The sequence below is a fragment of the Pleurodeles waltl genome, chromosome 2_2, assembly GCF_031143425.1.
Source record: "Pleurodeles waltl isolate 20211129_DDA chromosome 2_2, aPleWal1.hap1.20221129, whole genome shotgun sequence".
NCBI classification, from domain to species: Eukaryota; Metazoa; Chordata; class Amphibia; order Caudata; family Salamandridae; genus Pleurodeles; species Pleurodeles waltl.
Window position 1 is genome coordinate 501,010,491 of NC_090439.1, and position 12,105 is coordinate 501,022,595.

Sequence of the window (12,105 nt, forward strand, 5' to 3'; positions counted from 1 at the left end):
GTGTACATTTTATTGTAAACTACACCCCAGAGGGCACCTTAGAGGTGCCCCCTGAAACCATAACCAACTACCCGTGTAGGCTGACTGGTTTTAGCAGCATGCCACACTCGAGACATGTTGCTGGCCACATGGGGAGAGTGCCTTTGTCACTCTGTGGCTAGTAACAAAGCCTGCACTGGGTGGAGATGCTATCACCTCCCCCAGGCAGGAGCTGTAACACCTGGTGGTGAGCCTCAAAGGCTCACCCCCTTTGTTCCAGCACCACAGGGCATCCCAGCTAGTGGAGTTGCCTGCCCCTTCCGGCCACGGCCCCACTTTTGGCGGCAAGGCCGGAGGAAATAATGAGAATAACAAGGAGGAGTCACTGGCCAGTCAGGACAGCCCCTAAGGTGTCCTGAGCTGAGGTGACTCTAACTTTTAGAAATCCTCCATCTTGCAGATTCCCCCAATAGGGATAGGAATGTGACCCCCTCCCCTTGGGAGGAGGCACAAAGAGGGTGTACCCACCCTCAGGGCTAGTAGCCATTGGCTACTAACCCCCAGACCTAAACACGCCCTTAAATTTAGTATTTAAGGGCTCCCCTGAACCTAGGAACTCGGATTCCTGCAACCTAAGAAGAAGAGGACTGCTAAGCTGAAAAACCCTGCAGAGAAGACGGAGACACCAACTGCTTTGGCCCCAGCTCTACCGGCCTGTCTCCCCCCTTCTAAAGACACTGCTCCAGCGACGCTCTCCCCAGGGGACCAGCGACCTCTGAATCCTCGGAGGACTGCCCTGCTCTAGAAGGACCAAGAACTCCTGAGGACAGCGGCTCTGTTCACCAAAGACTGCAACTTCGAAACAAAATAGCAACTTTGAAACCACTTGCGTTTCCCGCCGGAAGCGTGAGACTTGCTACTCTGCACCCGATGCCCCCGGCTCGACTTGTGGAGAACAAACACTTCAGGGAGGACTCCCCGGCGACTGCGAGACCGTGAGTAGCCAGAGTTGCCCCCACTGAACCCCCACAGCGACGCCTGCAGAGGGAATCCCGAGGCTCCCCCTGACCGCGACTGCCTGCTCCTCGGATCCCGACGCCTGGTAAAGACTCTGCACCCGCAGCTCCCAGGACCTGAAGGATCCGAACTCCAGTGCAGGAGTGACCCCCAGGAGGCCCACTCCCTTGCCCAGGTGGTGGCTACCCCGAGGAGCCCCCCCCCCTTGCCTGCCTGTATCGCTGAAGAGACCCCTTGGTCTCCCATTGATTCCAATTACAAACCCGACGCTTGTTTGCACACTGCACCCGGCCGCCCCCGTGCCGCTGAGGGTGTACTTTCTGTGTGGACTTGTGTCCCCCCCGGTGCCCTACAAAACCCCCCTGGTCTGCCCTCCGAAGACGCGTGTACTTACCTGCTGGCAGACTGGAATCGGGGCACCCCGTTCTCCATTGAAGCCTATGCGTTTTGGGCACCACTTTGAACTCTGCACCTGACCGGCCCTGAGCTGTTGGTGTGGTAACTTTGTGGTTGCTCTGAACCCCCAACAGTGGGCTACCTTGGACCCAAACTTGAACCCCGTAGGTGGTTTTCTTACCTGCAAGAACTAACAATTACTTACTCCCCCTAGGAACTGTGAAAATTGCACTAAGTGTCTAGTTTTAAAATAGCTATGTGTGTTTTATTTGAAAAGTATATATGCTATTGTGGTTATTCAAAGTTCCTAAAGTACTTACCTGCATTACCTTTCATGCAAAGTATTACATGTAGAATTTGAACCTGTGGTTCTTAAAATAAACTAAGAAAATATATTTTTCTATACAACAACCTATTGGCCTGGAATTGTCTCCGAGTGTGTGTTCCTCATTTATTGCCTGTGTGTATGTACAACAAATGCTTAACACTACTCCTTTGATAAGCCTACTGCTCGACCACACTACCACAAAATAGAGCATTAGTATTATCTCTTTTTGCCACTATCTTACGTCTAAGGGGAACCCTTGGACTCTGTGCATACTATTCCTTACTTTGAAATAGTGCATACAGAGCCAACTTCCTACACCGACTTTTCACCTATCGGGCAAAAGTGCATTTATGTACATAACCCGAAAGAGTGAAATCAAGTATGTAAAGCGCTCGACTTCTGCCAAGCGAGATCGCGTTCGTAAATTAGAGAAAAAAAAAGTCCACGAGCCCGATGGAAAACAGCGAGCCTCGCATGTTTTCTGTACTTGGTCACTGCGCTCGAGGAGGGCTAGCCACCGGAAAAGGCATGACGTATGCGTGCCTTTGACTAATGAAAGCAAGCAGATTTTATAATGCAAACCCACGAACCAATAAAAAACACTGATGTGAAGTTGACAGGGCTCTGAGCCCTTTTCTAAATACAAAAGAGTCTCGCTGCGATACGCATATGCATGCGCGAGCGCATGCAACGCAGGCTCGACCCTAAAAACCCTGTAGATTCTACATCTCCAGTTCTCGGTTTACACTCTACAACACCTTGTAGGTTTGTGGTATGTTGCAGGGTTTCCCTATATTAACTTCCTACCTCCCAGTGAACGTATGGTCTTGGGTATTGTTAAAAAAAAAAAAAAAAAAAAAAAAAAAAAAACTTCTGTGGCTGCTAATTGGGTCACTGTTGGCTCACACTCCAGTTATTTGCAGCGTATTGATCATGCAAATGTTATTGTTCTGTCACTTCAATTATTCAGAAATGCTGAGCGGTGTTGGTCCTCCAGTGGCTTTTTTATTGGTCCTCTTGCCCTTCTGTAGCATGCACAATCACTCTGGGACAGTGTTCTGCAACATTATTTATCATTTCATTTTTGAAATAATCAATGCATTATTGAATGGCAAGTATTGCTAAATGTGTCGTGGTCACCACATTTTGTTGGATTTTGCTTCCATGCGTGTATATTTCTTTATTTTCTAGGCTTATTGTATGTTCGAGTTTTTCGTTTTCAGTTCTTGGGTCTGGAATGACCTGCAGATGCAAAGAAACATTTTGAGGGGCTGAGATTAAAGGAACATAATTGTAATTCATTTGTAGGCCACCCAGAGTGTATTTAATTCTAAAAAGTAGGATTTTATTTGTATTTAAGATTTTTATTTAAAACTTTGCTTCTAGAGCGCAGTGAAGTGCTTTGTGGTGAGAGAGGGAACAGAGGTTTAGCTGTTACACATCACCCAAGGATTTGTTCCTATACTTTTACAGCTTTCTGCTGCGTGTGTCTGCTCACTGCCATTTCCCACCACGCCCCTCCCCCTCAATTTTTAGATCTGCTGTATGTTAGTTGTGCCCCAATTGTGGGTTCTGTTATTCGTTATGGTACCTGCCTCTCTTTGTTTTCACTGGCCACCATTTACCATTCATGCTTTCTGCCCTTTTCTGTACATACCGTCCCCTTTATGCTGGCCCCCCCGTGAGCATTCCAGTTTGAAGTTAATTGATTCTTTTCCAAAAGGTGAAGCCACTTTGACATCTCATTAAAAGTTGACTAACCTTTTGTTTGCAAGTGTATGGAACTGACTTTCATAGAATCTCTTTAAGGATTTTCCATCGATGATCCAGGCATGTATGCGTTTGTTGCAGGTATCTAGGCCAATAAGAGAAAAATAGGGAAGGTACTAGTGTCAGTTCCCTGTGTTTATTGTGGTCCAGTTTCCAAGGCAATCTTGAGCAGTTCACAGCTGCTCTACAGTGCTATGTGTCGGGTAGAGTTATAGTGCAGGCTGGGGTGCCGAGGCCAGTGCACACAGTTTTTAGGGTCCCTTCATGGCCATGTTGTATCTGATTTTTCTTCGCAGTTTTTAAATCCAACCCGAGTCAGAGCATATGCTGTTGCTTGAGATACATTTTGTTTATGTATAGGGGGGCTTGGAACCCACCCACTACATACTATTGTCTGGCTTCATTTTCACTCTTATTTACTGGTTTCTGATTGGTCAGCGCATGAGGTTAAACTTTCCCTCTGTTTGTTTCACCCTTCCGTGGCCCATGGACCAAGAACTTGTTTGGGAATCTTTTTTTTTTTTTTTTAATTATTAATGTCCTTGCAATGGGATTGAGGTACTTTATCAGGTTGAAGCTTGGTTCGCTAAAGACATGTTGGGGTCATTCTGAAAGCTTCCCCAGGAATGCATTCCACCTATGGCTTACCATTTGCATTGTGGCTTGTCACTCACATTTGCTTTTTTATTTTTTTATTTGCTGGTTTTTTTTTTAGGCTTTTCAGCTTGAATTTGTCTCTCCTGTGGAGCATTGCTTACTTTCTGTATTCTTCCACGATTACTCACTTTCTGTAATCAGGTCTTTAAAATGTATTCTTACCCTGTCACATTTGCTGTGCATTCAAAGACAGAGGTTCAATGGCAGGATTGATCTTCCAGGGGAGCGTGGTGTTTACTTTCCTTTCTCTGACTCCAAAGTGAGAGGATTTATGTGACACTCCCACTGGTTACCCTTGTGAGAGGAACAGCTGCACGATGCTATTTCTTCTAGTGCTCTACATAATTTAAATGTCTGTAGATAACTGTGCAAATATTTCAGCATATATCAGAATTCGGAAAACACAAATGAAGCTTTTTTTGTAATTCTGAAGTGTTTTGGAAAAAATATTTTAATAAGTTCAAAACAAATCATTACACTTGGTGCTATTTCCACACATTATCGATTCTGCGCGTATGGTTTTATCAGTAAAACGGTATGCCTGTTCAAATGTAATTGTCATTTCAGTTGAAAATGTGTTGTCTGTAATCGTAGCGCACTACCACTCCATGCATGTGTCACTCTGTGCAACTCCACTCTGAAAGCTCCACTCTACTCCACAATGCAGTATGACACTCTAGTGCCCTTTACGCTATGCCACTCCACGCTGACACTTCGCTCTACTCTGACACTCTATTCCACTCTGCTCTACTCCATGCTATTCTGCGCCACTCTGCCTCTCAACACCACTCCTCTCTGCTCTGCGCCACTCCACTCTTCTTCCCTCCATTCTGTGCCACTCCACTGTACTCTACTCTGTGCCACTTCACTCCATGCCACTGTATAATACTCTACTCCACCCTATGCCACTTCTCTCTTTGCCTCTCTCTCTACTCAAGGACACTCCACTCTGCTCTAACACTCTACACCATTCTACTCTGCCACTCCACTCTACAACACCTTACTCCACTGTTCGCAATGCCACTCCACTCTGTGCTATACCACCCTATGCAACTCCACTCTCACATTTTACTCCACTCTACGCCCCTCATGTCATACTATGCCAGGCCACTCCAGTTTACTGTACTCCAGTCTACTCTGTGCCACGCTATTTTATGCCATTCTTCTCCACTCCATGCTACTCTACACCACACCACTCTACACCACGTGGACTCTTTACTCCACACCACTCCACACTGACACTTTGCTCCACTCTCTGATACCTTACTCTACAACACTTTACTACCCTCAGATATGCCACTCTCTACTCTACATCACTCCACTGTGTGCCTCTCCTCTCCACTCTACACCCTAAACACCACAATCCTACCATAAACATCACCACCCTAACAACCACCTGCAACATCCTAACCACCACCAACATCCTCCCCACCACCAAGCAAACCACCACCCTCACATCCACCACACAAAGCACCACCTTACCACCATAAACGCCACCCTAAACACAACTAATCTACCCTTACCACCACCCTACTAACCACTACCACCCTAATCACCACAACCCTAAGCGCCACTTTAACAGCCTAACATCACCCTACCCTGACCACCACCAAAATTACCACGGCCAACACCCTAGCCACTCTAGCACTAACACCCTCACCCTAACCACCACCACCGTCTTCGCCACCATCACCCTACCCTACCCTATCCTAACCACCAGCACCCGAATCACTACCAGTACCCCAACCACCACTTAAATCACCGCCACCAATCACCACCACCTTACCCACCAACACCACTTAAACCACCCTCATGTTACCACCACTACCCTAACCATCACCCAAACAGCCACCTCCACCCTAACCCCACAACCCTCATTATCACCACCCCTCCCTACTATCACCACAACCCTACCACTACCCTAACCACAACCACCCTACCACAACAACCCTAAACTATCTCCCCTAACAACCATACTCTTTCACTCAACATGGCTCTCATTTCCTGTAGAAACTCTTCATGTGTTTCTAACCATTTTAACTCGTTACTTGATTATTGTTTTCACAGAAAGTTGTGACCTATTTTTGCATTTGTTTACTATTGAGTAACTTGTTCCCACTTGAAACAATGCATCTAGTTATCAAGTAAAGCTCAGTCATATCAAAGATTAAGAAACATGTTCATAAAGTCTATAACAATCCATGGACCCGTCAACTTTATCTATGGAGATCAGTATGTGAACATTGAGAAGGAGCTCTATGGTAGGATATTTCTTCATAGTTGATTGCCTTGTAAATTAAAATTGCTGTGCAGTGTGAATAAGAGAACGTAGTGTTCATCACACTACATGCCATGCTTTTAATAAAGCCATCTACAAAAAGTAGTCAGTCCTGCTTCAAAGACTGGTTGCGTGGGCGTTTGGGCTTTCATTCCTCTTCTTGTGTTTGTCCTTCCCCTGGAGCATAGTCTACTTACTTGTGTGTTTCCACTGCCTACTGTTCAAACACTCTTTTAAAAAAAAATTATGAATAATCTCTCTATGAAAGTGCATGGGTTTCCAGTTGTCTCCCTCCAGTACCTCTCCTTTCAACTGCGCTCTTTGTTGCTTTTGCCTGTTCTTCTGACCCACCCCCTTTGTGTTGTGCTTGTCCTTGTGCCCTTCTCCCCTTGCATTGCTTTCGGACATCTGTGTTTCACAGAATTCCACTTTGTGCTCTCTCTTGAACATGTGCTTCTGTTCCCTTGTGCTCCACGTTGCTCCCTCCTCCATGTTGACTACTCCAGCTGCCCTCCATATTGCTTTCAACCCTGTCCTCCGTGCTCCTTCAATCCACACCCATGGCCTCTGTGCTACTTTCCTCCCTGCTCTCCATGTTGCTTGCCCCAACTCACTTTTTTTTAAATGCTTTGAAACTACCCTTTTCTTTATATTTACCAATCAAACTTGGGTGAGTAAATAAACAAAAAAGCTCCCAATTATTTTTAGGCGCTTACATTTGTAATACATTTGCCTACAAAATGACATTACAGCTGCTACTGTGTCATGGCACCTTTTTTTCCTTTCCCTCTTTAGCCATTCTGCACAATTTTGCTGAAAACCTTTGGCATAGCAAATAGTTCACTAAGGTGAGACCTGTACTTGCCAGTGCTTGTTCTTTTTTTCCATCTGCTTATACAAGGTGAATATTTCCAATGTGTCATGCAGGTGTGGCACAATCTAGCAGGAGAACGACAGGGTAAAAAGCTGCATAAAAAATGTAAGCTTAAAATGGGGTGGCTGCTTTCTTTGGCCACAGCAGGATACTTCCTTTCTTCTAATCCTGAGTTCCAATTAGTCCTGGGCAGAGTTTGCAGAGTTCTGCTACACGGAACTCTGCAAAGTGTACAAAAAAAACAAAAAACACTGCTGTGCTATGGGGAGTTCTGCGAGCTGCAGAGTTTGGGTAAGTCATGCTGTTCGCGCTGATTTTGAGCGCCAGGGGTTTCTTACACTCTGTAAAATAAGCACGAATTGCATCACGCGGAGTACCAGAGGGCATTAACTTCCTTCTGCCGCTCGAGTAGATTTTCTACTCCATCAGCAGCTTCCTCAACACAAGCAGCAGCTTCCTCAACGCGAGTGGTAGCAACCTGCCGCGTCCTCTCGCTTTCAGAAATCTCGCTTGCCAATTTATTGTTGGCAAGCCGTGCAAGAGAAAAAAACCTGTGCCATGTCACTTTGCTGACTTTTACAGAACTCTGCGCAGAGCACTTAGTGGGGAAAAGTCTGCAAACTCCACCTGCAAAGCGGAATTCTTTGCCCACCCCTAGTTTCGATATGACTGAATCAAAGGTAAAGGGTTTGGCATTGGATATTAAATTGCCATAGCCAGTCTACCAAACAGTGGCAGTCCCAAAAGCCTGATGGCAGTGACGTAATTTCCCTTTGTCCCACAAGTACTGCCGAGTACATGTTTCACTGCCAAGACCTCATGATAGTAAGTGTGGAACAGACTGACAAAGAATAAGGAAAGTGTGAACCAAGCTGACCGGCATTGACAAGACTGCACCTACCTGCGTATGGTCCTGTTGTTGTTAGGTGCAGTTCTAGTGAGCAGGGTTCTGCCAGCCTAGCCCCCCCATTCTAAACTGATTTGCAAAGAGGGAGCAGAGCTGGAATAAGAGACAGAGAGAACTGGAGGGGAAACAGATAATCAGAAATATCAGAGATGGGACGCTGAGTTCTTTTTTCAGGTGCCCTGCGATGGGGCAGAGTAGGCGAGGCGCATACAAGCGCTCGAAGAAGTAGGCTATAGGAGTGCAGGCTAATAGTAAACTGGCTGGGAGTTTGGGACCGCGGTTATTGCACCCGAGCCCAGCTAGCCTGCCCCTGACCCTCTTCCTAAGTTCATTTAGGATCTATGTAGATTAAAATATCTAGAGCTCCCCCTGGCACAATGCAAGCACCTTTTACTGCACGCTTGCCATTTATCAGGACCGAGTCCCTAAACACATATTTGTTTTCTGTGCAAATAAAAAGAGAATGCTAGGACGGACAAGGTTGTGCTGACCTCACCTGATGGCTCGTTCTGGAGGTTGGCATGTTTCAAAGGTTAAGCTAACGACGGAGGCAACTTAATCAGTGTTGAATTGGACTCTCTCCAGATAACATGGGAGCCGCCAAGTAGCCCTCGGTGTCTATTTGGGGGTGAAGGGCAGGGCAAGGAATGCGATCAGAAGGGTTATGGCTGTCATTCTGCAAGGGAAGGGGCATTTGCCGTTCTGTCTATTAGAATAACCCGCTTCCCGGGCGAGGAAATCGGACTCTCCTTTCTCAATCTGCTGCTGGGCTCCTGACTTGGTGAGAGATCTTGACATATTGATTTCCAGGTCTCGTGTCCCCAGCTGCAGATGTTTGCTGCTGCTAAAACCATCTGCGTGCAAGGCAGTTAGAGCTGTCAAAACAAAAAGGGAGCGCAGGCCCAACAAACCAAATGTGGTAATTGGCACCTTCGCCTGGCACTCTCATTAATCAGTATGGGCGCGTCACAGATGAATGGGCCTCGGCGCACCGCAGATTAATCAGCATCAGGGCGCAGGAGACGCACGCGAGCATAACGTACCGCCGTGTACCGATTTCAGGGCAGAGGAGCAAAGGACGCTGCTGTGAAGTATTGATTGATTTGTCTCCAGCCATTGGAGCAGCTCCTAGGGTTGGTGATCACGCACGATTCTTGCCGTTTCTACGTTTTCTTGGGAGCTTTGGCTGCCGGGCCATCCATTCAGGTTTGAAGAGCCCAAAAGCCAGGGGATGCTTGCTGGTGTCGCCTGGATGGCGACCACTGGATGTCTAAGAAAGAACGCTGTGGAAGAGGTTGTGTGTGGGGTGAACTTTTTAAGGTATGAGAGGCTGATCATGGCAGAGGCAGCGAGTGTGATGGTTAGAGGGCAGGGCCATTGTGTCTATTGGTGGACCAACTGTAGACAGACTCCTCAGCCACTTTACGTGAAGGGTGAGTTAGGTGCTCGTTGCTGTTTAGTATCCTCCGGTAAAAGCGAGGTTATCATTGATTTAGCAGCATCAAACGATGTGTGTGGATTCACTCCAGTGACCCTTGGACTTGTCTTTTTCTTTTGCCCTTCTAACAATGGCAACAGTACGATATTACACGCCAGAAGATTGCATGCCCTTCTCTCACGTATATATTTACACACACTTTTGCTTTGTTGCAGTGAATGCATGTTAGTTAAAAAAAAAAAAAAAAAAGTGTAGGTTTAAGTATCCACTTTCAATCTGCCAGTACTTTGTTGGTGAACCATATGAGAGTGATGCTGTGAATAGTAGTATGAAAAACGCAGGCTGAAAGCCATGGACTGCAAGGACTTAAACACAAAAAAGCTGGCAAAATATATACCATGTGTTGATGCTGCCCCACAGAAGCTGTGACATGCAGTCGGGTAAAAAGCTTACTATAAAGCACTTGTGCTCATATATGCTGGCGCTTGAGTTGGAATAACAGCCCAGTACTTCAAACGGTGGGAAGTTGGTTTGCCGAGTTTTATAAATGTAAAATTGTTTAGTTTTTTCCAATCAATTAATAAAACTATTTATACAGTGCAACAGCTACTCCGAAGAATGCCCCGGCACTAAGAAAAACAGCAACGACCCTCCCTCCCCTACTCCAAAAGCTATGTCAAATAGCCATATCTTTAGGGTTTATCTGAAAAGGCTTTCAGACCTAATCTTGTGGCAATGTGGTGGAAGGTGATTCCAGCCTGCACCGCAAAAATAGGGAAATGACGCGCCCCTCCCACTTCTTACTTCTGATCCTCGGAACATGGAGCAGACGAGGTTTGGATGAACGGAGGGTTTTAGTAGGATGATGATGTCTTAGTCTGTTAGAAAGCTCTGTGTGCGAGGACTACGGTTTTAAAAATAATTCTATCCTTGACCAGCAGTCATTGGAGCTCCTTTAGATGGACACAAATTCTGACCTGTCTGGGATTCTTTAAAAGCAGCATAGCTGCTGCCTTTAGTACAACCTGCTCTTTAGCAAAGAAGAGGACCGGCCCAAGTATAGAGTGTTAACATAATCAATATGAGATATGATCGGAGCATGAATACAAATTTTCAAGGACCTTAATAAAACAAAGCATGAGCTGAATACTTTGGAGATCCGAGGACGTATGGTCAGGTGAAAATCTATCTTAACACCTAAATTACGGGCCGCAGTGGCTGGAGGGCCACTCAGGTCAGCAATTGGGTCACCAACAAGGAGAGGAAGATCTGAACAACAAGATTTAAATTCTCCCAAATTGCAGCAGGTTGCTGGCCCACATCCACTCATAGGCCTCTTCTAGACCATTCTTAAAGGCAGTATGTGTCTGAGACATATCCTTCTCGTAGAAAGAGAGAGCTGCGTAGCATCTGCATAAAAAACTATCTGGACCCAAAAGATTCTGCTAACTGGGCCAAAGGAGACCTGTAACTATTAAATAGGGATGGGCTCAAAGCAGAGCCCTGCTGTATGCCAAGCTCAAGCTTTTTAGGATCATAGAAGTGTGGAGCCATCCAGACTGCTTGACTTTTATACCCTAAGGAGGAGTGAATCCACGTCAAGTTAAGCCGTCCAACTCCAATATCTTCCAGCCGCTGGAGGAAGATAGTGTGTGATACTGCATTGAAAGCCGAAGATAGATTTAATAAAACAAGGGCAGCCTGTTTTCTCTTATCTAGCACCAGTTTAATGAGTCCACCACCTCTACAAGGACCATCTCTGTACTTTGTATGTAGAGAGAGGTGTGTTTTCATAAGGTTTATAGTTTCTCAGTGTACATTTTTTTCTTCGTTTTTACCTATTACACGGAAAGCGACTCCTCAGAGTTTCCACTAGTGACTGAGCTGTATTTTTGTGACAAGCATATTTTATATATATATATATTACATTTTTTTGGCTGCACAATTTCCCATCCCAAGCAGTAAACTCCAAATGCTTTATGACAGCAGGGTGCAGTCACTCAGATGCTGAAACACTTAAAATGTTCTCCAATTTTCCTTTGCTTATTGCTGGAAAACGTCTCTTTTTTAGAGAAACACCAAAGTGGAAGTGTTTTTCTGGTAGCTGCGAGGTTTTGCTTGCTACCCAACTTGACAGAAACACTGCGTGTAGTTCATTTTTTTAAATTTCACCAACAGATGAAATTGGAGCCCATAACTGGTGCTTTCGGAATGTACCGTTATTGCGTTTTAAACACACACAGGACTTTTTTTTTAACTAGCAGATTTTCCTTTGAGACTTCACTGTAGGAAGATAATGGCCTCCCTCGTCCTCTAAAGCTTCATTCCCCTCCTCGAGATAACCCCTACTAAAACGTATTATTTCTCTCAGATAAAAATTGTGTGGGAGAACGTGCAAACACATTGGCAGATTGGATTGCGTTGCCTGACTTTGCAGTCGCAGGGAGCACCATCCAGTAAG

General features: G+C 45.7%; 1 protein-coding gene across 4 annotated transcripts in view; it reads left to right on the plus strand.

The window, feature by feature from the left end:
• The window catches only part of GREB1L (GREB1 like retinoic acid receptor coactivator), a 444,116-nt gene that overhangs the window by 104,906 nt on the left and 327,105 nt on the right, over positions 1–12,105 (plus strand). The window contains exon 1 of one of the 4 annotated variants that reach the window (XM_069219997.1): positions 8,929–8,987. The exons of the other annotated variants lie outside the window; for them this stretch is intronic. The gene's annotated coding sequence lies outside the window, so the exon portion shown is untranslated. Of the gene's footprint in view, positions 1–8,928; positions 8,988–12,105 lie in introns of those variants that run through there. 4 annotated transcript variants of the gene reach the window in all.